The sequence below is a fragment of the Rhinopithecus bieti genome, unplaced genomic scaffold (assembly GCF_001698545.2).
Source record: "Rhinopithecus bieti isolate Rb0 unplaced genomic scaffold, ASM169854v2 scaffold_7580, whole genome shotgun sequence".
Lineage (NCBI taxonomy): Eukaryota > Metazoa > Chordata > Mammalia > Primates > Cercopithecidae > Rhinopithecus > Rhinopithecus bieti.
The window spans coordinates 618,837-645,727 of NW_016805470.1; the positions used below are offsets into that span (position 1 = coordinate 618,837).

Here is a 26,891-nt window from a genome sequence, read left to right on the forward strand (position 1 = left end):
TGAGATACCATCTCATGCCAGTTAGAATGGCAATCATTAAAAAGTCAGGAAACAACAGACGCTGGAGAGGATGTGGAGAAATAGGAACACTTTTGCAGTATTGGTGGGAGTGTAAATTGGTTCAACCATTGTGGAAGACAGTGTGACAATTCCTCAAGGATCTAGAACTAGATTTACCATTTGACCCGGCAATCCCATTACTGGGTATATACCCAAAGGGTTATAAATCATGCTACTATAAAGACACATGCACACGTATGTTTACTGAGGCACTATTCACAATAACAAAGACTTGGAACCAACCCAAATGTCCATCAATGATAGATTGGATTAAGAAAATGTGGCACATATATACCATAGAATACTATGCAGCCGTAAAAAAGGATGAGTTCGTGTCCTTTGCAGGGACATGGATGAAGCTGGAAACCATCATTCTGAGCAAACTATCACAAAGACAGAAAACCAAACACCGCACGTTCTCACTCATAGGTGGGAATTGAACAATGAGATCATTCAGACACGGGGTGGGGAACATCACACACTGGGGCCTGTTGGGGAGTTGGGGGCTGGGGGAGGGATAGCATTAGGAGAAATACCTAATGTAAATGAGGAGTTGATGGGTGCAGCAAACCAACATGGCACATGTAAACCTATGTATCAAACCTGCACGTTGTGCACATGTATCCTAGAACTTAAAGTATAATAAAAAATTAAAATTAAAATTAAAAAAAGAAAGAAAAGGAAAGAAAAATGTTATCTGGGATTTGTTTCAAAATAATTTGAGAGAAGGGAATGAACGGAGGAGTCATTGGTGGTTGGATTGGTAGTCGCTGAGACTAAATGATGGTGTTCCTGGGATTGGTTATGCTATTTTATTTTTGTGGATGTTCACAAATCTCCATAATAGAAAAGTTTTTTTAAAATCTATACTACACAGATACATCATTTCTCATCTATTTGGCAAAAATTCAAAAGCTTAACAACACACTATACTGATGAGACTGTAAGAAAACAGAAACTCTTACATTGCTGGCAAGAATGCAAAATGGTAAAACCCTATTGGGTGAATCTAGTACTATTTAACAAAATCACATATGCTTTTATCCTATGATCCAGCATTCCTGCCTGGTACTGTAATGTGAAACATTTTAGGTATGATAAGACTTCCGGACCATTATAATGTACATTATAGGATAATATAAATATGTTGATATGATTAATTATATTAAAGGAAAACAAAACATTTGTTTGTTATTAGGAACCAAGATTTTCACAGTGAGAGAAAAGAGGTACAAACACAAAACAGAAGAACAAACTATGTACAATACGTCTGAATTAGAAATACTATGAACTACATAATTTCTGAAGATAGGATAGTAATAGAAAATCACCACTTTGTAATCGAATGTCTCACTGATTTACACAAGCATCTTCAATGAACACTAAAACCACTAGATGAAATGTTGTTAGGAAACAGAATATTCATAGTCTCAAAATATCACCCCAGAGTTTTGTTGCTAATTATAAACAGGAAATGTATCTTTACATTGGAGAGATCTTATAGCCCCCACCTTTACCAAATAACTTGGTATCTATTGAATCTAGAAGCTAGGTACTAATGGATACCACTTCTCTCTAAACAAACCAAGTATAGTATGATTCCACTAACATGAAATATCCAGAATGGGCAAATCCATAAAGATAGAAGGTAGATTACTGGTTGCCTAGGTACAGGGGAAATTAGTTGTTGTCTAAGGATGGGAGGGTACAGGGTTTCTTTGGGGGTGATACAAATATTCTAAAATTGATTGTGGTGTTGTCCACATAACTGTGAATGCACTAAATCATACATTTTAAATAAGTGAATTATATCTCAATAAAGCTTTCTTTAATAAAATAATAATAAATAATGTTGCCATTTGTGTCTAAAAAACAGGTATACATTTGAAAATGAATAAAATCGTCCCTAAAATGATACTTCAGAAGCTGGTAACAGTGGTTACCTCTATGAAGAGAAACAAGGTGCCTGGGGCACAGGAGAGGGGAGGGAGACTTATTTTTTTAATTAAGGTATAATTTACATACACTACAATTCACCCCTTTTAGTATACATTTCCCCCAGTTTTGACAAATGCATACAGCCATGGAGGCACACAGCAATGCATATATAGACTGCTTCCATCACCCCTAATTTTCTCGTGTCCCTCTGTAGCCAAGCCCTGGTACCACCCTCAGCCCCCGACAGCACTGATCTGTTTTCTGTCCCTAGAGTTTTGCCTTTTCCATTACATCACATGCGTGGGCTCAAACAGATGTAGCTTCTGAGAGACTTTTTTCTGTATTTTTTTCATTTCTTGAATTTTGTTTTATGTGTACATATTATCTATTCAAAAAAAGATAACAGTTTTGGACAGTAAAAATCATCCTTATAAATAATCCATGGGTTAGAGAGAAAACCCAATGGAAATTAGAAAATATTTCGAACTGAATGATAATGAAAGTATTCATGAAATATCGTTAATGAAGTAGGTTTTGATACTATTACACATAATGGAAGTATGAAAACCCATGGATGCAGCAAAAATAATATCTGGGGGAAAATTTATAACCTTAAGTATGTTGACTAGAAAACAAACACAGCCAGGCGCGGTGGCTCACGCCTGTAATCCCAACACTTTGGGAGGCCAAGGCAAGTGGATCACCTGAGGTCAGGAGTTTGGGACCAGCCTAGCTAACATGGCAAAAGCCTGTCTCTACCAAACATGCAAAAAATTAGCTGTCAGTGGTGGTGCGTGCCTGTAATCCAGGTACTCGGGAAGCTGAGGCGGGAGAATCGCTTGAACCCAGGAGGCGGAGGTTGTGGTGAGCCAACATCGCGCCATTGCACTCCAGCCTGGGCTACAACAGTGAAACTCCGTCTCAAAAAAAAAAAAAAAGAAAAGAAAAATAGAAAACAAACATTGTATTTTAAAAGAGGCTAATGTGTCCTAAAAAGCCAAACAAAGAAAGCAGAATAAATGCAAAGCACTACAAGGATATAAATAACCAGGATTATTATGAAATAACAAGAATAAATGGTGATAATAAAAATACATGTAATTTGTATATTGATGCACAAAAGCAACTTAGGGTGGTGGAATGGACATTGGACTTAACCCATTTATGCTGGAGGTAGCAAATTTTTTGTGTGAAAAATCAGACCTTGGCGATGAACTTGAGCAGTAGGACATAAATAACTCCCACAAGCTTAGCATTCCAATAATGGAACACTAGTCATAAATGACTTAAGATAGCTAAGACTCAGTTTCTTCACCTCCCAGATGGGGATAAAACCTCCTTTTGCCCAGCAGTAGGTAGGACTTACACCAATAAGGATTTAGCCAGCCAGGTGTGGTGGCTCACGCCTATAATCCTAGCAGTTTGGGAGGCCGAGGCAGGTGGATCACCTGAGGTCAGGAGTTTAAGACCAGCCTGGCCAACATGATGAAACCCCATCTCTACTAAAAATACAAAAAATTAGCCAGGCATGGTGGCGGGCACCTGTAATCCCAGCTACTTGGAGGCAGAGGCAGGAGAATCGCTTGAACCCGGAGGCGGAGATTGCAGTGAGCTGAGATCACACCATTGCACTCCAGCCTGGGCAACAAGAGCAAAACTCTGTCCAAAAAAAAAAAGGATTTAGCCATGGTAGAGCCCTTCCCTCTCTGTGCCCCAGCACAGGAGGTAATTACAGTGGGGATTATAGCGTGCCAGTAGAGAAGTTTCTCTTTAAGGTTTAAGGTTCCCTTACCTGAGTTTCTTCTCTACCACTTCTTACATCTTTCCTTTCTTCCTTCACTGTTTATCTACGTTAGAGAGGTTCTGCAGAAGAACAACTTGAGGTCACTAAGCCCTAGGTCAGGCCAGTCAGAGTTCACACACTGGATTCTGAAACACCTTGAAATAAGAGCTGAAGTCCTTGTATTAAAAGACCAAGATTTAAAACCAGATCTACCACTTTTAAGCTGTGTGATCATGAACAAGCCTCTTAACCTCTTTACCTCTTTGAGTTTAGTGTCTTATCTGTCAAACAGGGTCATAGTAATGCCCATATCACAGAGTTGCCATGAGAATCAAATGAGGAAGCTGGGCATGGTGGCTCATGCCTGGAATCCCAGTTCTTTGGGAGGCCAAGGCGGTCAGATCACTTTGAGCTCATGAGTTCAAGACCAGCCTGGCCAACATGGCAAAATCTCATCTCTACAAAAAATAGCCAGATGTTGGTGGCTCATGCCTGTAGTCCCAGGCTGAAGAATCGCTTAAGCCCAGTAGGAAGAGGTTGCAGTGAGCCGAGATCAGGCCACTGCACTCTAGCCTGGGTGACAGAGTAAGACTCTGTCTCAAAAAAAAAAAAAAGAGGTGACATATGGGAAAGTATTTTTTTACATTGCAAAGTGTTATATAAACGTCAGCTATTACAATAATTATTTTTATTAAAACTTGTTTACCAAAAGTGTACTGAAAAACACTTCCCCTGTTCACATGGGGGGTCTGTGCCTATGGCAGCTGGGATGGGGATGGTGGCCGTTCTGATTGGGCATCCCACATCCTGGGCTGGCCGGCCGCTGCCAGCCAGCGAGTGTCCCAGCTTTTCAGTTACACAATTAATGAGGGTCCAGTGGAAACTTTAGGGAAAGGATGAAGGTAGAGAGAAATGTTTATTTTGTGTTGAAAAGAAAATTATTACCCTTACCTGTGTTTCCTGGGTTCTTGGCTAGCCTGAATAAGTAATTGTTATTGAAAGGTTAACAATTCAATATGTAATTCTTTTTCCAAAACTTCTATAGACTAGATTACAGTGCTTTCCAAGAGAAGGAGAATGCAAACCACAAATGAAAGCTGTAAATGGAATTTAAAATGTTTTAGTAGCCACTTTTAAAAGCAAAAAGGAACAGGAACAATTAGTTTTAATGATATTATTAGATTTTATTTAACCCAGTTGATCTAAACTATGGCCATTTTAACATGTCATCAATATAAAAGTTATAATGAGATAATTTACTTTTTTTCACAGTATGCCTTCAGAATTTGAGATTGACTTAAAGCTCATTCTAATTTGGATCAGCTGCATCTTAAGTGTTTCACGGCCACACATGGCACGTGGCTGTCTTATTGGACAGTCCAGGCCTAGGACTTTGTAAGGCTTAGGGAAAGCCACTTCATCCCTGAAGAGGAGAAAACATGGCTGAAATCTAAGTGGCTTCTTGTAGAGGATAGTCAGGGGAGAAAAGTGAGTTCCAGATTTGGGTTCATGCAGTCGTTCATTCATCAAGTATTTCTTGAGCATCAACTTTGTGCCAAGTGCTGTGGTCTTGGCTCTGCCGCCAGCTCACTTCATGACTGCACAAGTCACTTCCCTTCTCAGAGCCCAGAACTCCCTGCTCCACCTTGGAGAAAATGAAGATACCTGTCTATGAAGGAGAGAAAAGTTTGTGCCAGCTAGAGGAAAATGCCTCTAGAAATCATTAGCAGTGGAGTTCTGAAAGACCAGCAGCACCAATTGCTTTCATTGATTCCATGGATGAAGCTCTCACCATCCCATTATTATTATTACTATTATTTTATTTTGAGATAGGGTCTCACTCTGGTGCCCAGGCTGGAGTGCAGTGGCATGATTATAGCTCACTGTAACCTCAAACTCCTGGACTCAAATGATCCTCCCACCTTAGTCTCCTAAGTAGCTGAGGTTATAGGCACGTGTTACCACACTTAGCTAACTTAAAAAAAACATTTCGTAGAGACGGGGTCTTGCTATGTTGCCCAGGCTGGTTTCAAACCCCTGGGCTCAAGCGATCCTCCCACCTTGGTCTCCCAAAGTGCTGAGATTACAGGTGTGAGCCACCGCACCCAGCCCCCTTTATTATTAATGTCAAAACCAACAGACTCTGTAGGATTTTAGTAGAGGAATTAATCACACAAGTCTTATCCATGGTAACAGTGATTTATCATGCTCATGGTGTTACCTGGGACCCAATTTCTCCACCAGTGTCTTATTGACCATCCTTCTAAAGGAGGGTCTAAGGGAGAACTAATAAAACAAGTCATAAATTCCAAGTACGTTATACATACTAAGTTATCATTTCTGTCTATCAGTAGATTTAACTGTGGGGAGACATCCAGGAGGTTTTGCAAGGAGTGGTACTAGGGCTTAGTACTCTCATTAGGCTTGGAAATAAAGTCACATCTGTAAACCTGTAGGTGGCCATGACTTTGGAATGATTATAGCTTAAATAGGAAAAGTAAATAGAGTTACCCTTCCTAGGAATTGGGCAATATTTGCTGGGCTGTCACGTGAAATCAGTTTTCAATTTCTGTGCCTGGAAAATGACTCTACATAGGTATTTAGAAGGAGAACAAATGACTTGGAAGTCATTTGTTCCAGAAGTGTTGGAAACTCTTTAAATAGATAATGATCATAAAATCAGATACCATCACTTGTGGTTGTAGCCCAAGCCGATATTAGTAATCTGGATGCATGGGGACATGCAGACATGACAATTGCTAATGCAAGTTCAGGTGGTAAGCACCGAACAAACCCCTGACATTGGTACATGGTCTTTCCATTCTATAATGTGTTTTCACAACATTGTCTCATTGAAGCTTTACAACAGCTTTGCATGGTGAGTAGGCTGTATGTTATAATCCTCATTTTACAGAGAAGGAGCTAGAGGCTCATCAGTTAAGTAACTAGTTGAAAGTTATGGGACTAATGAATTGTAAAGATGTCTGTATGAGTGATGGGTTCTTTTTGCAATAGCTTTGGGGTACAAATGGTTTTTGGTTACATGGATGAATTTTATAGTGGTGAAGTCTGAGATTTTAGTGCACTTGTCACCTGACTAATGTTCATTGTACCTAATATATCATTTTTAAAATCCCTCTCCCCTCTCCTTTGGAGTCACCAAAGTCCATTATGTCACTCTGTGTGTCATTGCATCCTCATAGCTTAGCTCCCACTTACCAGTGAGAACATATGGTATTTGGTTTTCCATTCCTGAGTTACTTCACTTAGAACAGTGGCCTCCAGCTCTATTCAAGTTACTGCAAAAGACATCATTTCATTCTTTTTTATGACTAAGTAGTATTCCATGGTGTATATGGACCACTTTTTCTCTATCCACTCATCAGCTGATGAGCACTTAGGTTGATTCCATATCTTTGCAATTGTGAATTGTGCTGCAATAAACATACACGTGTAGGTGTCTTTTTGATATAATAATTTCTTTTCCTTTAGGTACATATCCAGTAGTGGTATTGCCAGATTGAATGGTAGATCTATTTTTAGTTCTTTAAGAAATTTCTGTGATTTTTTTTTTTTTTTTTTTTTTTTGTATTTTGTTTTTGTTTGCCACTCCACATCTTGCTGTCTTCCTAAGCTTCCCCAGTACAGAAAAAGGGCCCTTATGCCTCATCCAACTTAGGACATGTGTGGAGCTTCTTTGTGTCTTGAGAGGTCCTAGGAGTTAAACAGACTTTCAGCTAACTGATGAGAACTCAAGCAGAGGAGAAGGCAGGCCTCCATTGTCTCACAAATATGTAGACTTCTTGGTATGGACAGGACAGGAAGAAGAAAAAAACGGCTGTTCTTGTTTATTTCCAGTACTATCAGCCACAAAAAGAGTGGGATCATTGCTCAGAAATACTTCCCTACTATTGGACACAACGGGCTTTATTAGAAGTGAAAAAATATTCTAGATCCCATCTTATATATAACAACCCCTTCTCTTCACACTGCACTTCATAATTCACAAAGCTTTTTTACAGATATAATTTAATTAACTGATGCATGCATCAGTTCCACGAGTTAGAGAACTGTCTTGCACACAGTGCTTTGTGCATTGTAGGAAATCAGATATTTGTTGAATAAATGAGTGGCTCAATCTCCATTTTGCATACGAAAAAACAAAGGTCCCAAGAGGCTGAATGATTTATCACAGTGAGGGAAGCATGACTGAAACCCGTATTTTCCGAGTTCAAGTCTGATTATGCTCCTGTATAAGTTTTTGGACAGACACCACAGAATATTACTAGGGAAAATAGTCACACTTTCCCTGAACAATTTCTCAATAAGTAGGGATTTGGGGTTATCTCAGGTCTCGCCGATCATTTATATTGCTGTAAATTAAATCATTATTCACTTTCTCTACAAGAGATGGAAAAACACCAAATTAGCATTCCACTTCCCAAACAGCCCAGCAGAGTGAAGATGGCAGTGAATAGTAGCCAAATTTCTAATTTTCTCATCAAGAAATCTAAGCAGAAGGATTAATCTATGAGCCACCAATCACAAATATAAAATCATGCCAGCTTGGCAAAGAAAGTGGAAAACATTATATACTGAAAAACTCCCAAGCAGCACCTGGTATTGAAATCCCAGCCTAGGAGCCAGATGTCTCAACAGAGAAGAGAGCTTCTTTATTCTCCAGGAATTTCAAGACTGAAAAGATAAATTAGAATCTCAAGAAATGGTTTCAAGGGTGTTTATTACTAAAACCCCTAAAGTAGGAATGACAGAGTCAGTGGAGAGGGGAAGGACGTGGGTTTATGAATCCAGAGGTGTTTGGAAGAGTGTACAAATGATCTTAGAGGAAGGAAGGCACTTCTGGACAACCTCTGCTGAGAATGGCAAGCATCTTCCTATTAGGCATTTTCCAGGGTTCAAACTTCCCATTGAAAAGGAATTTCTTCTTTGAGACAGGGTCTAGCTCTGTCACCTAGGCTAGACTGCAGTGGCGTGATCTCGGCTCACTGCAACTTCTGCCTCCCAGTCTCACGTCATCCTCCCACCTCAGCCTACCCAGTAGCCAAGACCAGAAGTATACACCACCATGCCTGGCTAATTTTTGTATTTTTTGTAGAAAAGGGGTCTCATTTTTTGCCCTGGCTGCTCTCAAACTCTTGAGCTCAAGCAATCCGCCTGCCCTGGCTTCCCAACGTGCTGGGATTACTGGCATTAGCCATCACGCCCCGCCAAAGAGGATCTTAATGAACCATCTAGTATAACACTCCTGACCCTGGCCAGTCTGCCAGTTGTCTCCAGAACATATCTGTCACTGTCATTAAGCCTCCGTTTGTCCTTCTGGTGTAGTAGACAAATCATTATCACTTGAAGTACTATTTCCCTTTATCTGAGTTCTAGAAGGTGTTGTCCTTACATTGAGCCCAAACCTACTCCTAGGTACTTCTACCTAGGAGCCCTTTCCAAACCAAGCTAACCCCTCTTCACTGTCACACTTCATCAACCACAGAAGACCATAACCGTGATGCTCCCATTCCCTGCAGCTACACATCTCCAGCCAGAGGGTAATGACTTAAAACATTCCCAAAATAATGGGGTTTCCAGATCTGTTATCATCATGGCCATCCTTCTGACCAAATTTCTGGACTGAAAGCTGGACTCCAGAGATAGTCTGAACTGCAGAGGGCACTTCCTCTAGGATGGTTACTTAACACCCACGTCTGCCCTCAGAAAAATGCCCACTAAGTGAGGAGGAAGTGCAGGATGGAAGGATGGTCTCTGCTGTCAGGGACAGATGCTTGAGAACTGCTAGGGCCCATATGCTGGGTTGTCAAGGCAACAGGCAGCACAATTTCAACACCTCCGCATTGTAGCTATGGGGCCTGGGCCTGGTCCATGCTGCAGCTGTAGACCCAGCAGTGGGTGAGGGGCCACACTCTCCAGAATCCTCAGGGCAGGCTGATGCTCCCTCCCTGCAGCTCGCAAAGCAGCCCCATCAGGCCCACTCTGGCCCCAGCGAGTTTTTGTAATTTACACTCTGCCAGCAGCAAGGCCCATTCATCCTGGGTCTTGAATCTCCTGAACGCAGGTTCTATAACCTTCAGAGAGAAAATGTGCCCAGTAAATGGCCAGGCACTGAAAGGTTGAGATAGCAGAGCAGGGGCATTGAGAAGATGTGTGGTGTCGGCGGTGCTTTGGTATTTGACTTCAAGCTCCTCCCTGGAGCATCCGCAGAACTTTACAGCTAAAGGAAACATTCCAAACCCAACCTCCTCCTTCTTGTAGGTGAAGAGACAAGCCCAGAGAAGAGTACTGACCCACCCAAGGGCACAACGTGATGTACACACAGAGACTAGCTATACAAGGACCCAGTACCCACCTCCTGGAATCTGGGGCAGCCAGTGTTGCTTTTCTGGGATCTACTGTGAGGGCTTTTAGCAGGAGGGCACAAGATGTGGGTGCTTCCCCTCCTGCACCTATTTCCCACGTTTGGGATGCAGGCTCACAAATACTACATTTTGACTTCCCACTTCAGAGAGCTTAAGTGCCGCTCTGAACTGTGGATTAGCAAGAGATCAGTCACACCACACTGGACCTGACAGGAAGGCCATAGCAGGCCCTTCCAGTTTCACTTCCCCCATTTGTAACATGGTCTGGGTTAGCTGGTCACTGAGATCTCTTTCTGCACGGACATTCTGTGTTCATTCTGTGGTCAGGCACCCCAGGAATCTGTTTAGCCTATGCTGCAGAGAGATTTCATCCAATGGTAGCAGAATTAAAAAGGAACTTGTATTCACACCAATTACTTCTTTCACTGTCACAAGAGGAAGAAGAGTTTTGAGGATGGGACTGGTCCCAAAATGGCCCTCCTGTTTATGATGGATGTGTGGGTGAGGGGGCCAGTATTTCAGATGCCAAAGAACATGCTTGCACCTCACAAGAGCTGACATCCTGTGACCTGCAGAGTTCCCAAGAAAGGCTTCCCCACCCCCCTTAAGCCTGGTTCAGGTACAGTCCCACGTGCAGCCCCAGTCTTAATGCCACCACCACACTCCCGAGTGGTGGCCTCTCCATTGTATCTTGTTGTGATGTCTTGTTTACCCCCAGACCTGGCATGTAGTAGGTATTTACTGCATTCTTTAATGACTGATGAAATGGGCAGAGCCTCTCTACTGAGACAGGAAAGCAGGACAGGAGTGAGGCTGTGTTGTGTTTGGAAATATGGTGCTTTAGCTTATCATATGACTTGGACAGGTCTCCTGCCTCCCTTTTTTTTTTCTTTTTTTTTGAGACAGAGTCTTGCTCTGTCGCCCAGGCTGGAGTGCAGTGGCCGGATCTCAGCTCACTGAAAGCTCCGCCTCCCGGGTTCACGCCATTCTCCTGCCTCAGCCTCCCGAGTAGCTGGGACTACAGGTGCCCACCACCACGCCCAGCTAGTTTTTTGTATTTTTTAGTAGAGATGGGGTTTCACTGTGTTAGCCAGGATGGTCTCGATCTTCTGACCTCATGATCCGCCCGTCTGGGCCTCCCAAAGTGCTGGGATTACAGGTTTGAGCCACGGTGCCCGGCCCTGCCTCCCTTTTTATATGTAAAATAAAGGAGTCTGACAGATAAGTGTTTTCCCAATTGTTCTGTAAAACACTAGTTTCTTGGATATTTTGCAGCCAAAACAAACAGTCTCCCTGGGTAACTGGGGTGATGTGACACACTGTAGCTCCTTCTTTGAGATTCATATGCGCATTTGAATATTAAAGGCTCTGAGAAGGCCTGCAGCAAAGACATCTATCTAATTTTATTTAGACCAAGTTTCTCCAGAATTCTTTGGACTCCTTCTCCTTGTATCTAAGGAACTGGTGTTCCAAGGCATACAACCTGGGAAATACTGAACTAGATAATTTCTTTCTTTTCCTTACCTTTCCTTTCCTTTCCTTTCCTTTCCTCTCCTCTCCTCTCCTCTCCTCTCCTCTCCTTTCCTTCCTTCTTTCTTTCTTTCTTGTCTTTTTGGAGACAGAATCTTGCTTTGCCACTCAGGCTGGAGTGCAGTGGCACCATCTCGGCTCACTGCAACCTCTGCCTCCCAGGTTCAAGAGATTCTCCTGCCTCAGCCTCTCAAGTAGTGGTGATTACAGGCATCTGCCACCATGCCCAGCTAATTTTTGTATTTTTAGTAGAGACAAGGTTTTACCGTGTTGGCTAGGCTGGTCTCAAACTCCTGACCTCAAGTGATCCGCCCACCTCAGCCTCCCAAAGTACTGGGATTACAGGCATGAGCCACCATACCTGGCCTGAACTAAACAATTTCTAAGGGCCCTTGTAACTATATTTCATCCATAGAGGAAGTAGCCTGGTATAGTGAAAACAGTGTGGACTTTGGAATCAGTATTGGGCTTAAATCTTGGCTCTGGCTTTTAGTAGCTGTGTGATCTTAATTAATTTATTTAGATTTCCAGACTTGGATTTACTAATTCTATAAGATGAGCCTAATAATATCTGTTTGTTATGGTTGTAAGGTTGTTGAGAGTATTAGATGAGATAACAGGTGTGAAGTATCAACAGTGTTTGACAAACAGTAGGCCCATAATTTTGCTCTATTACTTTTTTTTTTTTTTTTTGTTGAGACGGAGTCTCGCTCTGTCGCCCAGGCTGGAGTGCAGTGGCCAGATCTCAGCTCACTGCAAGCTCCGCCTCCCGGGTTTACGCCATTCTCCTGCCTCAGCCTCCCGAGTAGCTGGGACTACAGGCGCCCGCCACCTCGCCCGGCTAGTTTTTTTTTTTGTATTTTAGTAGAGCCGGGGTTTCACCGTGCTAGCCAGGATGGTCTCGATCTCCTGACCTCGTGATCCGCCCGTCTCGGCCTCCCAAAGTGCTGGGATTACAGGCTTGAGCCACCGCGCCCGGCCTGCTCTATTACTTCTAATGCTCTACCTCCACCCCTCATCCCTACCACCAAACCCAGAGCGGGCTGTTGGCAGGCAGAGAATGCAGCAGGGAGGCAGGCTGAGTCCAGGTCCTCACATGGCCCTAATCGTGCTCTCTCGGTTTCATGGAAGGACCACACCCCAGCCTCCTCTTTGGTAGGGGGACCGAAGGTGAAGGGGCCAAGGGGGAGGTGGCAGAGAAGTCTTCCCTCCTTTGCCAAGCGAATGTGTCTTCTCTGTGCTAGGCAACTAGATGGTGTTAGTGACAAGAGAAGATAAAAGGATGCTTTCAAACTTTCCAGAATGAATGCCTTCTCTCATAAATCCACCACCTAAAATAGCAAACCCAAGCCCTAACATGAGGGCAAAGCCTTGGCCTTGTCTGCCTGGGCAGGAAGTTAGCACAAAGGTGGGATCTGACGGATGGTGAGTGAGAAGGCAGGGTTAGGAATCTGAAAGGGCAGGGCTTAGAAAGGCTTCTAGGAGCCTTGGCACCAGGAGAGCCATGGCGGAAGGATCTGCCATCGCAACAAAGCCATCACTTGACAAACACAAGTCAGTCTCCAAGTTTGCACCACACACGACTTGATTGTGGTGGAGGAAGCAAGGCATCTGCCAGGGAGGCAAGAATGGATGCTGGGACTTGGCTTGTTGCAGGGACTGAACCAGTGGGTTGGATCAAATGCATTGAACCTCTGTGAACTGGTCTCATTATTTTATTACTCTTTTTTTCCCTTCCCTCCACTTTAGGGCAATATTAGAAGAAAGAATGCAGGGGCGGGGTGCGGTGGCTCATGCCTGTAGTCCCAGCACTTTGGGAAGCTGAGGCGAGTGTATCATCTGAGGCCAGGAGTTCAGGACCAGCCTGGCCAACATGGTGAAACCCTGTCTCTATTAAAAATACAAAAAAGTTAGCCGGGGTGGTGGCGGGTGCCTGTAATCCCAACTACTCCAGAGGCTGAGGCAGGAGAATCACTTGAACCTGGGAAGCGAAGGTTGCAGTGAGCTGAGATCGTGCCTCTGCAATCCAGCCTGCGCACCAGGGTGAGACTCTGTCTAAAAAATAATAAAAATAAAATAAAAAGAAAGAATGCAAGCCTTGGAGACAAGAGTGGTTTTAAGTCTTACTCTGCCTTTGCTAGTTTTGTCTCCTTGGGCAAGTTACTTAATCCCTCTGCAGCTTAGTTTTCTCATGTGTAGGATGAGGAAGATAATTTCTACTCAGAGAGTGGTTGCAGGAACCGAATGAGTTATTGTTAGTGAATTTCAAAGTGTGGCATGTGTAACCCAGACATGGGGGCAGACATTTTTCATTCTAATAGTCAGTGTTTAGTTTCATAGACATTAGAAAAACAGTTGACATACCAAATCATTTTATGGATGTTATTGATTAGTGCAAGGCTAAAGTAGTTAGGTAATTTAATTAAATAATGTATTTATTTATTTTGAGACAGAGTTTTGCTCTTTCGCCCAGGCTGGAGTGAAGTGGGGCAATCTCAGCTCATTGCAACCTCCGTCCCCCGGATTCAAGTGATGCTTCTGCCTCAGCCTCCCAAGTAGCTGGGATTATAGACACCCACCACCTCGCCTGGCCAATTTTTGTATTTTTAGTAGAGACGGGGTTTTGCCATGTTGACCCAGCTAGTCTCTAACTCCTGATCCCAGGTGGTCTGCCCGCCTCAACCTCCCAAAGTGCTAGGATTACAGGTGTGAGCTACCACACCCGGCCGGTGAGTCAAAGAAAAAAGGGAAAGGGAGTTAATTTAAAGAAAAATTTTAAGTTAATTATGATACAGCTGGTGGGCAGATGTGGCAAAACTCAAGAAAGTGCTGTGTGAATGACTGAAGTACAAGAAACTCTGAATTAATACCCATCCAATCATGGTGGCTGGTTCGTGGCAGGCACTGAAGGTCATTTCCAAGAAAGTAAAGAGGGTTAGGAAAGGAAGGGAGGAAATAAGGGAGGAAACAGACCTGCTTATTTGTCTACCTACTTAGCCTGTAGGTCCACTTCAACCCTACTCGTCTTCTTCCAAAGGGAAAGTTCCCTTTTTGTTTTTTCTTTTTTAAAATATTTTTTATTTTATTTTATTTTATTTTTCTCTACTAGCTTAGCCAGGCATGATGGCGTGTGCCTGTAGTCCCAGCTACTTGGGAGACTGAGGTGGGAGGATTGCTTAAGCCCAGGAGGTGCAGGTTGCAGTGAGCTGAGATCATACCACGGCACTCCAGCCTGTGTGACAGACCCATACCCTTTCTAGATAAGATAAAATAAAATAAAATATAAAATAAAATAAAATAAAATAAAAGAGATAAAATAGTATATGGTGAAGAGTCAGTCTCTTTATTTCCTTAACCATTAGGCCCCTAGGTTCCTTTCCTAGAGAAAACTGCTGTTAACATCTTCTTTTAAATCTTTCTTTCTAAGTATATGCAAACATAATTGTGTAGGAGCCTATTTTTTTCAAGGCTCTTTTGATGAGAATTTACATCTAGAATCCTAAGACTCAAAAGTGCAAGGAGGGGGATGTGTGAAACACACTAAGATCATCTTGTTCAGAGATCTCAGAGGATCAGAAAATGCGTGGAGGCAGCCACACTCATTGACAATCTATGTCTAATGAAAAATGTTTTTGTTTTGTTTTGTCTTATAGAAAGGGTCTCATTCTGTTGACCAAGCTGAAGTGCAATGGTATGAACATAGCTCACTGCAGCCTCAAACTCCTGGGCTCAAGTGATGCTCCCACCTAGGCCTCCCAAAGCATTAGGATTACAGGCATGAGCCACAGCATCTGGCCTGAGAGGTGTTTTTGGTAAGCACATATAGAACATGAGATAATGTGAAGGTTGAAACAAAGACTGAGACCTACTGACTTAGACCAAACCATTTCTCAAGATCTCCAAGTGAGTTAGTGACAGACCCAAGAATCTAGCCTAGCTAGACTCTAAGTTCTCAGGTATCTAACTTACTGCCCCAGTTTTACCAAGATGTAATTGTTGAGGACAGAGATTCTGAGCCAGAGGAAGTCCTCCCAGCCACTTTGCTGCAGGGTAGAAGGTCAAGAGAGACCAAGTGCTTGGGGCCTGTTGAAAGTAGAGAGTGGCTAGGAACTTATCTGGTCTCATGTTATAATGAACATAAACAAATAATTCCATTTCCTTTCATGTTTCCTGGGTACGAGTCCTTTAAATATTGCCATATCTCTAAGAGCAAACCCTGTTTGGGCTTTCCAGACTTTTACGTTCCAAAGAGGTGACCAAAGACGTTTCCCAGACGCCTCGACTTCCTGTTGTGTCCACACTGTCTTCTAGTAGCGAGGGTGGCAGCAGCATCTGAAGTCACCCTTCCAGTTTCAAGTTATTTATTTACTTGCTGTGAAGGCCCATGTTATGCTGGGACAAGCCTTGGGCCTCTGAATTTTATAGCTCTCTTTATGGATGCATGAAACGAAGATCTAAATTTACTGCATGGGAAATTCCAACTTTGTCCTTGAGACTTAAAGCGCCTTTAGTGTTGGATCCATTTGGTGAAGACCAAAATTTCTAATTAAATCCAGCCAATAGCCAATACATTCTCAAACTATTAAATAATTCACTAAAGTCCTTTAGTGCTGAATCCATTTTTATTTACCTAATTCAGTATGTAATAAGATAAAATCAGAATAGAAAATGCATACTTTGCACTTTTTCGTAGCTGCCTTATTTGAAAAGTTATGGAAGAGCTTGATGACTAAGCATGACAGTAGGTAGGTGCAGCAGGAAGCAAACTGGGGAGGTAGTGATGTACCACCAAGCCCCTTGTGTATGCTGCTCCCTGGACATACTCACATTGCTGCTTCCTGCCTTTTCTCTGATACGAATGCCCTTTTCTCCAATTTCTTTTTTAGAGATGAGGTCTCACTCTATCGCCTAGGCTGCAGTACAGTGTCACTATCATAGCTTAGTGCAGCCTTGAGCTCCTGGACTCAAGCAATCTTCCTCTCTCAGCTTCCCGAGAAGCTGGGACCACAGGCTCGAGTCACCACGTGTGGCTAATTTTTTTTTTTTTTTTTTGAGATGGAGTCTCACTCTGTCACAGCTCAGGCTGAAGTGTAGTGGCATGGCCTCGGCTCACTGCAACCTCCACTTCCCGGGTTCAAGCATTTCTCTTGCCTCAGCCTTTCGAGTAACTGGAATTACAGGTGTGTGCCACTGCACCTGGCTGATTTTTATATTTTTAATAGAGATGGCGTTTCACCATGTTGGCCAGGTTGGTCTTGAACTCCTGACGTCAAGTGATCCACCCACTTTGGCCTCCCAAAGTGCTGGGATTACAGGTATGAGCCACCACTCACTCTCCCCTGTCTTTTTGCAGAGGCAGGGTCTTGCTATGTTGCTCAGACTGTCTCAAACTCCTGGCCTCAAGCAATCTTCCCACTTTGGCTTCCCAAAATGAGTCACTGCACCTGGCCTCCTCCAATTTTTGTTTATTCACATCTATCTGTTAAAGCCTGTCCCAAATGTCATCTCTTTCATGAATCTTTTATCAATTCAGTAGGTAAACCTACTGAGTCTTCTTGCATATTTTAGTTGCATACATTTTGCTTTGATCTCTTCTTTTCGGTTGTCAACTGTTTAAAGGCAAGACTGTATTTATCTTATTTTATATCTTTATTTTTGGCTTTTATTGATAGTTGTTTAGAAAAGAAAGAGAAAGTTTACTTTTCTTTCTTGTTACATAACTTATGCATATTTATTATAAACCACTAGAAAACACAGCAAAACAAAATCAGGGAATACAAATCATTTGTATTTTGTTGTACAACATTCTAGGCTTTTAAAATGCCTACATTTGTCATAAAGATATATCAAAATTGGATCACACTACAAATAAACTTTTAAAATCTACTTTTATATTACAACATATTATTAACTTTCTTTGTGTTAACATGATCGTGTTTTAAAATGGAAATATGTTTTTTCTCTGATTATAAAACATGTCCCCATCATAAAAAAATGAGAAGAAATGTAGAATTGCATACAGAATTGAATAAAAATTATGTCTTAATCACACGACATAGACCACTGTTCATATTCTAGTAAATAACCTTTCATATTTTTTCCTGGGGAGCAGGTGTGTGTGTGTATCACATCAATATATATTTATTTAAATATCTTCATTTATACATGAAGTTTCTTGTACAAAGATATTGTGAACATCTTTCAGAGTCAAATAATTAAGATATCTATATCTTTTTAAAGTATCTGCATAGATTATGTGTGGATCTGTCACACTTTAATAAATTTTCTATTACTGATTGCTTACATTTTTCTAAAATACTTCTTTAACAAATGTTATGGATCATCCTAGTATATGCATTGGTAGATTTACACTTTCCAGGATTTAATACAAATTGCTTTCCATAAAATGTGTTGTTTTAAATTTCGCCAAATGTCTAAAGAGAGCTTTAGCCTATAATGACATAACAAACATAGGGTAGTAGGATGAATGGACTCCAAAATGGACTCCAGAATAAATAATTTTCCTCTCCTTCTACTTTTTTTGCTTTGAGATATCAGTGGAAAATCTGTTCACTTATCAGGTACCTTGGGAGAGGAGCCACTAGAGGTATGGCCTGGGTAAACTAACTGCTTTTTTGGTGTTTTTGTTTTTGTTTGTTTGTTTGTTTGTTTTTGACTGAGTCTTGCTCTGTCACCCAGGCTGGAGTGCAGTGGTGCAATCTCCGCTCACTGCAAGCTCCAGCCTCCCGGGTTCAAGCCGTTCTCCTGCCTCAGCCTCCCCAGTAGCTGGGACTATAGGCGCCCGCCACCACACCCAGCTAATTTTTTTTTTTTTTTTGTATTTTTAATAGAGATGGAGTTTCATAGTGTTAGCCAAGATGGTCTCCATCTCCTGACCTCGTGATTTGCCCGCCTCAGCCTCCCAAAGTGCTGGGATTACAGGCACGAGTCACTGCGCCCAGCCAGCCACCATGCTCAGCCTTCAGTTCTCTTGTCACTTTAGTCAACTGAGAAAATGGCTCGCACAGGAAGGACTTGTTCTGAATTTACCACACTCCCCTGGGCAGCCCTTCACCCCTTCCAAACCTTTCGATTTCTTTCTTTTTTTTTTTTTTTTTTTTTTTTGGAGACGCGAGTCTGGCTCTGTCTCCCAGGCTGGGTGCAGTGGCCCGGATCTCAGCTCACCGCAAGCCTCCCGGTTTAACCATTCTCCTGCCCTCAGCTTCCGGAGTAGCTGGGACTACAGGCGCCCGCCACCTCACCCGGGCTAGTTTTTTGTAATTTTTAGTAGAGACGGGGTTTCCACCCGTGTTAGCCAGGATGGTTCTCGATCTCCTGACCACGTGATCCGCCCGTCTCCGGCCTCCCAAAAAGTGCTGGGATTACAGGCTTGAGCACCGCGCCCGGTTCGATTTCTTAATAAAATCACATTTATACTCAAGCAACTTATACCATTTCTGATGGCAAAACAAAGCAAAGTGCGATATGTGCAAGTTCCTGTAAAGCATGCAGCACACATGTGGTTTAATCATTTCCCTCCGCAACTAAAATTTATAATTGTTAGTGTCTAACATGAGGTGAAGGAGAAGGAACATGAAATTTGGAATCTGAAAGTTTAGATTTGAGTCTAAGAATTTTAAACCCCTAGCATGCCTTACAACAAAATACAAATGGTTTGTATGCTATGATTTTGTTTTGCTCTATTTTCTAGTATCTATAATGAATATGCATAAGTGACATAACAAGAAGGAAAAGAAAGCTTTCTTTTTCTTTTTCCAAACAAGTGTTAATAAAATAAGACATTGTCTTTAAAGAGCTGACAACCTATCTGGTCATATACTTTCTCCCCTGTAAAATGGCAGGTGTATTCATATCTGCTTCCTGGGAGCCTTATAAAGATCAGATAAGACAGTGACTATAAAGTAAGTTTTGTATTTATTGTACAAATGCTTAACTATGTTAACAACAACATTTGCTGTTATTGATCATGTTGAAAAATATTTCCCTAATCTTGCATGCCTGGCCCCATAGGACTTGCTAAGATGTGTTTCTCAAATGAAAGGAAGTGACTAAAATGACATAGCAGAAGGAACCATATTCAGAGAGCTGGAAAGTCTGCATTCTGGTTCCAGACGATTTGGACATTAGTGTTTTCATGGGTAAAAGGAGGAAGTTGGACAAAATGACCCCTACACTCTCTTCTGGCTCTGGGATCCGGGTGAGTTATTCTGTAAACTTAGGCAAATTATTTATTTGCAGACCTGAGTTTCTTCATTAGTCAAATGAAGAGGTTGGGTTGGATGACTTCTCTGGTCCATTTCCTTTCTGAGAATTTACACAATCCCATGGTCATTGGTGCTCTTTGATGTACTTTTTTTTTTTTTTTTTTTTTTTTTTTTTTTTTGACACAGTGTCTCGGTCTGTTGCCCAGGCTGGAGTGCAGTGGTGTAATCTCGGCTCACTGCAACCTCCATCTCCTGGGTTCAAGCAATTTTCATGCCTTAGCCTCCTGAGTAGCTGGGATTACAGGCGTGTGCCACCATGCCCGGCTAATTTTTGTACTTTTAGTAGAGACGGGGTTTCACCACATTGGCCAGGCCGGTCTTGAGCTCTTGGCCTCAAGTGATCCATGCCCCTCAGCCTCCCAAAATGCCGGGATTACAGGCGTAAGCCTCCGCACCCGGTCCTCTGATGTGCTCTTATGCAAGCCACAACTTGGCCCTCCAGGATGCGGCCTCAGAGACCACAGACAATAGGCTGTGGCTTTTCTTCTCTTTGTTTGGTTTTTCGGCTGCATGCTCGCAAATGAGCTAGTGGCGACTTGGCAGTGAAACCAATCCTTCCATCAAGAGGCCTTAGGTGGTGAGCCAGGGTTGCACACGGCTATACCTTCCTGGTTCCTGAGGATTGATGTCCCCCAAATGTTTAAAGGTGGAGCCAGACCTGTGCAGCTTTTTCCTCGCTGTCCTCAGGCACTGAGTACTCCGATAAACTCATTGGCAGTCTTTCCCCAGGAAGGGCTCCATGCGCTCCTCCCTCACTCTTCCTCCTGCCTGGGATGCCTCCTATTATCTTTACCTGAAATGCCTCCTCCTCAATAAACAGCCCTTCCTTATCTCCAAAATCACCATCAATCTCTCCTCTGAATTCTTTTCACAAGTGGTATGCATCTATTTTTAGATATTATCAGTTTGTCTTTTAAGCTCGCTTGCTTCTTGCCTGTCAAGGGCTGGTTGTCTGTTAATGTATACGGGGCCTCATACAAGCAGGCATTCAACGAAACGAGCACTGCCGTGATTTATAAGGGACTTGTAGACATCTATTCTTCCTTCAGGGTTTTATTTTGTTTTATTTGTTTGGGTCTAAGTGGAAAATTTAGGCATGAACACATTAAAGTTGAGGCTTTGCTATTAGTCCCCAAGGGGCCCTGCCTCCCTGTTCAGCCCTGAATTTTGAATATCATCATCACTAGGATCCGTAACAACAGTCTCCTAAACAAAAAACCCAATTGTGAGCCTCCCAGAGGCACAGGTTTCAGTGAATTGAAGGATTCATTAAAGATAGTGAGGCATAGTAGTTAAGACCAGGGCCTCTGCTGTCAGAAAGAACTGGGTTCAGATCCTGTTGTGGCCACTGGTAGGCTGTGTTACAAGTTTCTTAGCCTCTCTAAGCCTCTGGTTTCTTATGTAGAAAATGGAATGCTAATACCTATACCCTAAGATGGCTTCACATTGACCGATGTGGAGCTCTGAGCACAGAGCATGGCCTCAGGAATGGTGGCCCACCACACGGACACGTGTACTCACCCCCCCCCCCCCCCCCCGGAGCACCTTATACTCTGAGGGTATTCCTAGAAATGGGACACTAATGGAGTTAGATACCTGACAAGTGGCACAGGCATGTTTGAAAGACTCGGAGCAAGAAGTCAATGCATTTTGTCTTTTACAAGGGGCTTTTACCTATGTCATCTCATGATTCCACATGGCACTGTACAGGCTGGGCAGGGCAGGTATCATCATGCCCATTTTTCAGAGGAGAAACCTTAGGCTCAGAAAGGTTGAGTGCCTGGCCCAGCGAGGTGGTTCATACAGCTAGACTGTGTCCCTGAGACTTAAACCTGGGTTTGCTTGTTTTGCTACAACTCCTCTTTCCACAACAACACACTGGGATACTCAAGAGGATTAGAACTTTGCTTTGAGACTTGGTGACAACGAGACCTGCATACATAAGGAATAGGGTGGCTGTCCCAGGCAGGCACATTTTACAAACAGGTGTAGAGTGAGGGAGCATCATGTCAGGCTCCAGGAGAAAGAATTAGACATGTGTCACTGAGTAGGGGAGTTCATGTAAGAGTAGCAGAAAATGGCTGGGTGTGGTGGCTTCTGCCTGTAATCCCAGAACTTTGGGAGCCTGAGGCAGGTGGATCACCTGAGGTCAGGAGTTCGAGACAAGCCTGACCAACATGGTGAAACCCTGTCTCTACTAAAAATACAAAAATTAGCCAGGTGTGGTGGTGGGCACCTGTAATCCCAGCTACTCTGGAGGCTGAGGCAGGAGAATCTCTTGAACCCAGGAGAAGGAGGTTGCAGTGAGCCGAGATCATACCATTGCACTCCAGCCTAGGCGACAGAGCAAGACTCTCAAAAAAAAAAAAAAAGTAGTATAAAATAATGGAATTAAGATTGAACATATTCTGAAAGGTTTCCACTGCCAAACTAAGGAACTAGGGCTATATTAGGCCATGAGAAGCCACTGAAGCTCCCTTCCCAGAGGAAGGACATGGTACAATTCACAGGGCAACAGATGGTAAGGACAACATGGTGGCTTCCAAACCTTACTCGCTAGGAATGGCTGAAGAAACTGAATGTTTGACCTATGAAAGAGAAGACTTTTGGGAGGAAAGGTGTATTTGCCAGACTTGGGGGAGAGTAGAATCATTGTTGGACCAAGGAAAAGACGGCTTTGTTTTATGTGGTCTCTGTGAGCATCCTGGGGAGCAGTGAAGGTCAGTGGGTGAAAACTCTAGGGAAATAAATGTTCAGTTCAGATAATGAAGACCTTTCTGGTCTTTTCAGTGCACTTTAACTCAAGTTTTTTAATTCATTTATTTGTTTGCTTTTTGTAAATATGAGGTCTTACTATGGTGCCCAGGCTAGTCTCAAACTCCTGGCCTCAAATGATGCTCCCGCCTTAGCCTCCCAAAGTGTTGGGATCACAGGGGTGAGGCTCTGCACCTGGCCAAACCTGAGTTTTGTGAGAGTCCACCTGCGAAGCACTGGAAGGAAACAGGGACTGGTACAGACAAAATCCCTGCCTCCTGGAGCTCATATGAAATGGGGGGAAGATAGGCCTTAAACAGAACCACCCTAGAAATTAATGTTATAGCCAGAGCTTTTGAAGTACAAATATGGGCTGCTTTGAGAAGTGTAAAATCCGGCCAGGCGCAGTGACTTGTATCTGTAATCCCAGCACTTTGGGAGGCCAAGGGAGAGCAGCCTGGTCAACATGGTGAAACCCCATCTCTACTAAAAACACAAAAATTAGCCAGGCGTGGTGGCAGGTGCATGTAATCCCAGTTACTTGGGAGGGTGAGGCAGGAGAATCACTTGAACCCAGGAGGCGAAGGTTGCAGTGAGCTGAGACCGCGCCATTGCACTCCAGCCTGCTCAAGAAGAGTGAAACTCCCGACTCAAAATAAAATAAAAAATAAAAATCTCCCATCCTAGGAGTTGTCGAGAGACATGTGTCATGCTAGAAAGGGCTGGATAACTTCTCAGAAGATTCTGTGTCTCTACACGTGTTGTGAAATCTTCAACAATCCTAAATCCCTTAATTAGAGGGAGAGAAAAGGCAAATGATCAATTGGCTTCTTTTAAAAGCCCATATCTGCATGCTTCGTCTTCACTGCAGTCTGAGGCGCGGAGTGTGGCCAAGCAGGAATTTCATCCTGTGTGTAGCTGGGTGGCTCCACCCATGAATTGAAAATCATTTAGCTGAAATTGTGACACAGCTGCAAATTACAGTCTGCCTGCAGGTTGGGGCTGCGGCTGAGGCATGGCGCAATCCTCCAGTACCCAACATTAAGTAATGCAGGGCAGACTCTTACCAGGGCCCTACTGCTGGTCAGTTGCAAAGACTTCAGGCAGCATGGCTGGAGGAGCTGTGGAGGGGAGAAGGCAAGCTGGCTGTGTCACACTAGCCTGTCTACAGAGAAGCATCACACCCGCAATGTCACCATGGCTTTGAGCGTCATGACAGCCCTGGAAGGTGTGTGGATCATGCTAATGAGGATACCGAGGGCCAAAGAAGTAAAAGAATTCAGCCAACATCACACAGTGGACAAGTTCCAAAGCCTGGCTTTGAATCCAGGTCTTTTGACTCCAACTCAGGGGTCTTTTTTACTACATTACTCTGGGATCGAGACTGACCAGCTACAGACCCTTCTAGAGAAGACCAAGTGGTCAGGGTCAGACACCACTGTCCAAACCTGTGGGACCCCTTGCAAAACCTGTGGCACTCAGGGACTTTGAGGCTAATAATATAATTTTTTTTTTTTTTTGAGACAAGGTCTCACTCTGCCACCCAGGCTGGAGTGCAGTGGTGTGATTTCGGCTCACTGCAACCTCCACCTCCCGGATTCAAGTGATTCCAGTGCCTCAGACTCCCAAGTAGCTGGGATTATAGGCATGCACCACCATGCCTGGCTAATTTTTGTATTTTTAGTAGAGACTGGGTTTTACCGTGTTCCCCAGGCTGGTCTCGAACTCCTGACCTCAATTGATCCTCCCGCCTCAGCCTCCCAAAGTGCTGGGATTACAGACACGAGCCATGGCACCCAGCCAGGCTAATAATATAATATTATTAATACTAACTTCTTACACTGGGCTGTGCCCAACGCTGTGCTGAGCCTTTCACACTCACCATCTCCTTTGATTCTCAGAGCAATTCCACTCAGTTTTATAGTTGAGGAAACAATGGCTTCGATAGGTGAGGAGACTTGGTAGAGCCAAGATTGTGTGTCTTCAGGTTCCCTTGTAAGGGGAGTACCACCTCCCTGTCACCGCTGCAGCTTTCTTTGTCAGGTCATTGAAAGGAGTGCCCGGGGTCTGATTTTCCTTGGCTCCCAGGCCAACAGCAACAACCACAATAATAAGCAAAACCCCTCCTTTCCTTTAGACCACACTCAGAAGCATACACAGCACTTTCACACCTATTCATCCCATGCCGTTCATGGAGCTGTCCTCCAGCTTTCTGGCAGGATGAACTTGGTGTCATGCGGCCTCGCCCAGTGTCACAGCTAGTGCCCTGGGTAGGGGCCAAGACCACACATGAGTCTCCTCTTGGGTCCAGGCTCTTTCCATATCCCTCTCTACCCTCTGCTCTTTTCTTAGTCATCTGCCAGAGCCAAAGTACATCCCATTCTGCCTGGCATGGGTGTAGAGCCAGCTGTCTTAGAGCCCCAGAGGCTTGGGAAAGGCTGCCTTGTTTAGGTGCTGACCTCCAAGGTTAAGCAAACAAAGACTCTAGAACCATTTACAGATGGGTATGAAACTCATGGTTGGAGACCAGGTTAATCTCTCTGTCCCCCATAAGATGGAAATAATAATAGCCCTTTTGTGTAGGGTTGCTATGAAGGTGAGAAAAGTTAATATATGTAAAGTGTTTAGCCAGTGCCTGTCCACAGTAAACACTAAATCAATTAGCTATTATTAGTAAGCACTAAATCGGTAGTTATGATTCCCATCTTTACAGTGATATTGATTCACTTATCAAGAATGTGCATGTTCCAGCCACATGTCAAGCCCTGTGCTAGATTCTGAGAAAAAGATTTGAATAATATGCAACCTGTGCCTTCAAGGAGCTCAGTCTGGAGATGGGGACAGATATAAACAGGTAGTTCCAGTGCAGTGGATACATACGGTAATAGAGGTCCTAAGATGTACAAAAGGCTGCAGGGGCCTAAAGGACAGAGAAAGGACACTGATTTCTCTTCTTCAATTTTCCAAGCCACCTGTCTATTCAGTCTTATCTTTCTCGAGATCAAACATTCTCACTTCTCCCTAAAGATCCAACCTTGTTATCATGGTGCTCGGTCTTCCTTCCCCACTGCTATGCTGGGGGAAACCTTGGGACATTTCTGTTCTCTCGTGAATCCTTGAAGCATTACTTTAAAAGAATGTATACTCACTCCTTTGTCCATTGTAAACCTTGATATTTGTAAATATCGATAATAGGAACTTTGAAAAAACATATCCCCTTAGAAACAATCAAGCAAACAAAAACATGTAGAATGTCAGAGCTTCTCCCCACTCCATACCCATCCTTTAAACCAATGTCAAGGTGGGCCCAGTGAGGGTCAGTGACGAACCCTGCAGTCTGAGAAAGACATGGCAGAAGCATAAGGTTAGAGGCTGTTCCTGCTGCCTCATTAAAAACAACAATTTTCCCCCAAATCTGGACTGAAATTGACATTCAATGACAGGCATGATCTCAGTTTAACCCATCGTGGTACACATGCATGCACTTCCCATGTGACACTTCCCAGGTGCACCATCTCATGTGATCGTGTTCACAGCTTTGTGAGTTGAGATGGGTGGGAGTGATTATCCCCAACCACAAGCAAGGCTTCCAGGCTTCAAGGGTTGGAAACCGCTGAGGGTTCAGCCAGCATCAGAACCAACGGCTTCTAATTCCAAATCAAATGGTTTATGCCACACTACAACCCTAAACAAACGAACTGTGTTGTGTCTCACTTCCCTATGCAAGTGGAAGATGCTAATATATGTGTATCATGAGAAAGGACCTCACAATTTTCTACTTCTGGGTTCTGCTGAGACATTTCTTTGATTCGGAGAGAACTTCCCAGGATCAACAAGAAAAGCATGTCATCAGTTCCTAAACCCTACCATCCAGGAAACAGTCCGTCATTTTATAAAATTATAAAAGCGAACTATTTGAGTTTCTTTATTATCTGCCCCCTTCTCCCCAAGCTGGTCTTGTACAAACATGATGCATGTCCACTGGGTGACAAGTCTGTCGTAAGTGAAACGTTTACAGGCACTACAGGAATGACCTGGTGCCTCGCCCACCTCATTAGAATTCTAATTGGGGTGTGTAGGAGAGACTTCTATAAATGGTAAGGCAATCCTTGGCAGCCTGTCTGTCAGCACTGTCCGTGCCATTCCCAGAGGAGC

The 26,891-nt window shown here is 43.3% G+C and overlaps 1 protein-coding gene across 3 annotated transcripts in view; it reads left to right on the forward strand.

Moving 5' to 3' along the window:
- The window catches only part of TGM3 (transglutaminase 3), a 133,512-nt gene that overhangs the window by 60,887 nt on the left and 45,734 nt on the right, over nucleotides 1-26,891 (forward strand). The window contains exon 1 of one of the 3 annotated variants that reach the window (XM_017872542.1): nucleotides 19,818-19,915. The exons of the other annotated variants lie outside the window; for them this stretch is intronic. The gene's annotated coding sequence lies outside the window, so the exon portion shown is untranslated. Of the gene's footprint in view, nucleotides 1-19,817; nucleotides 19,916-26,891 lie in introns of those variants that run through there. 3 annotated transcript variants of the gene reach the window in all.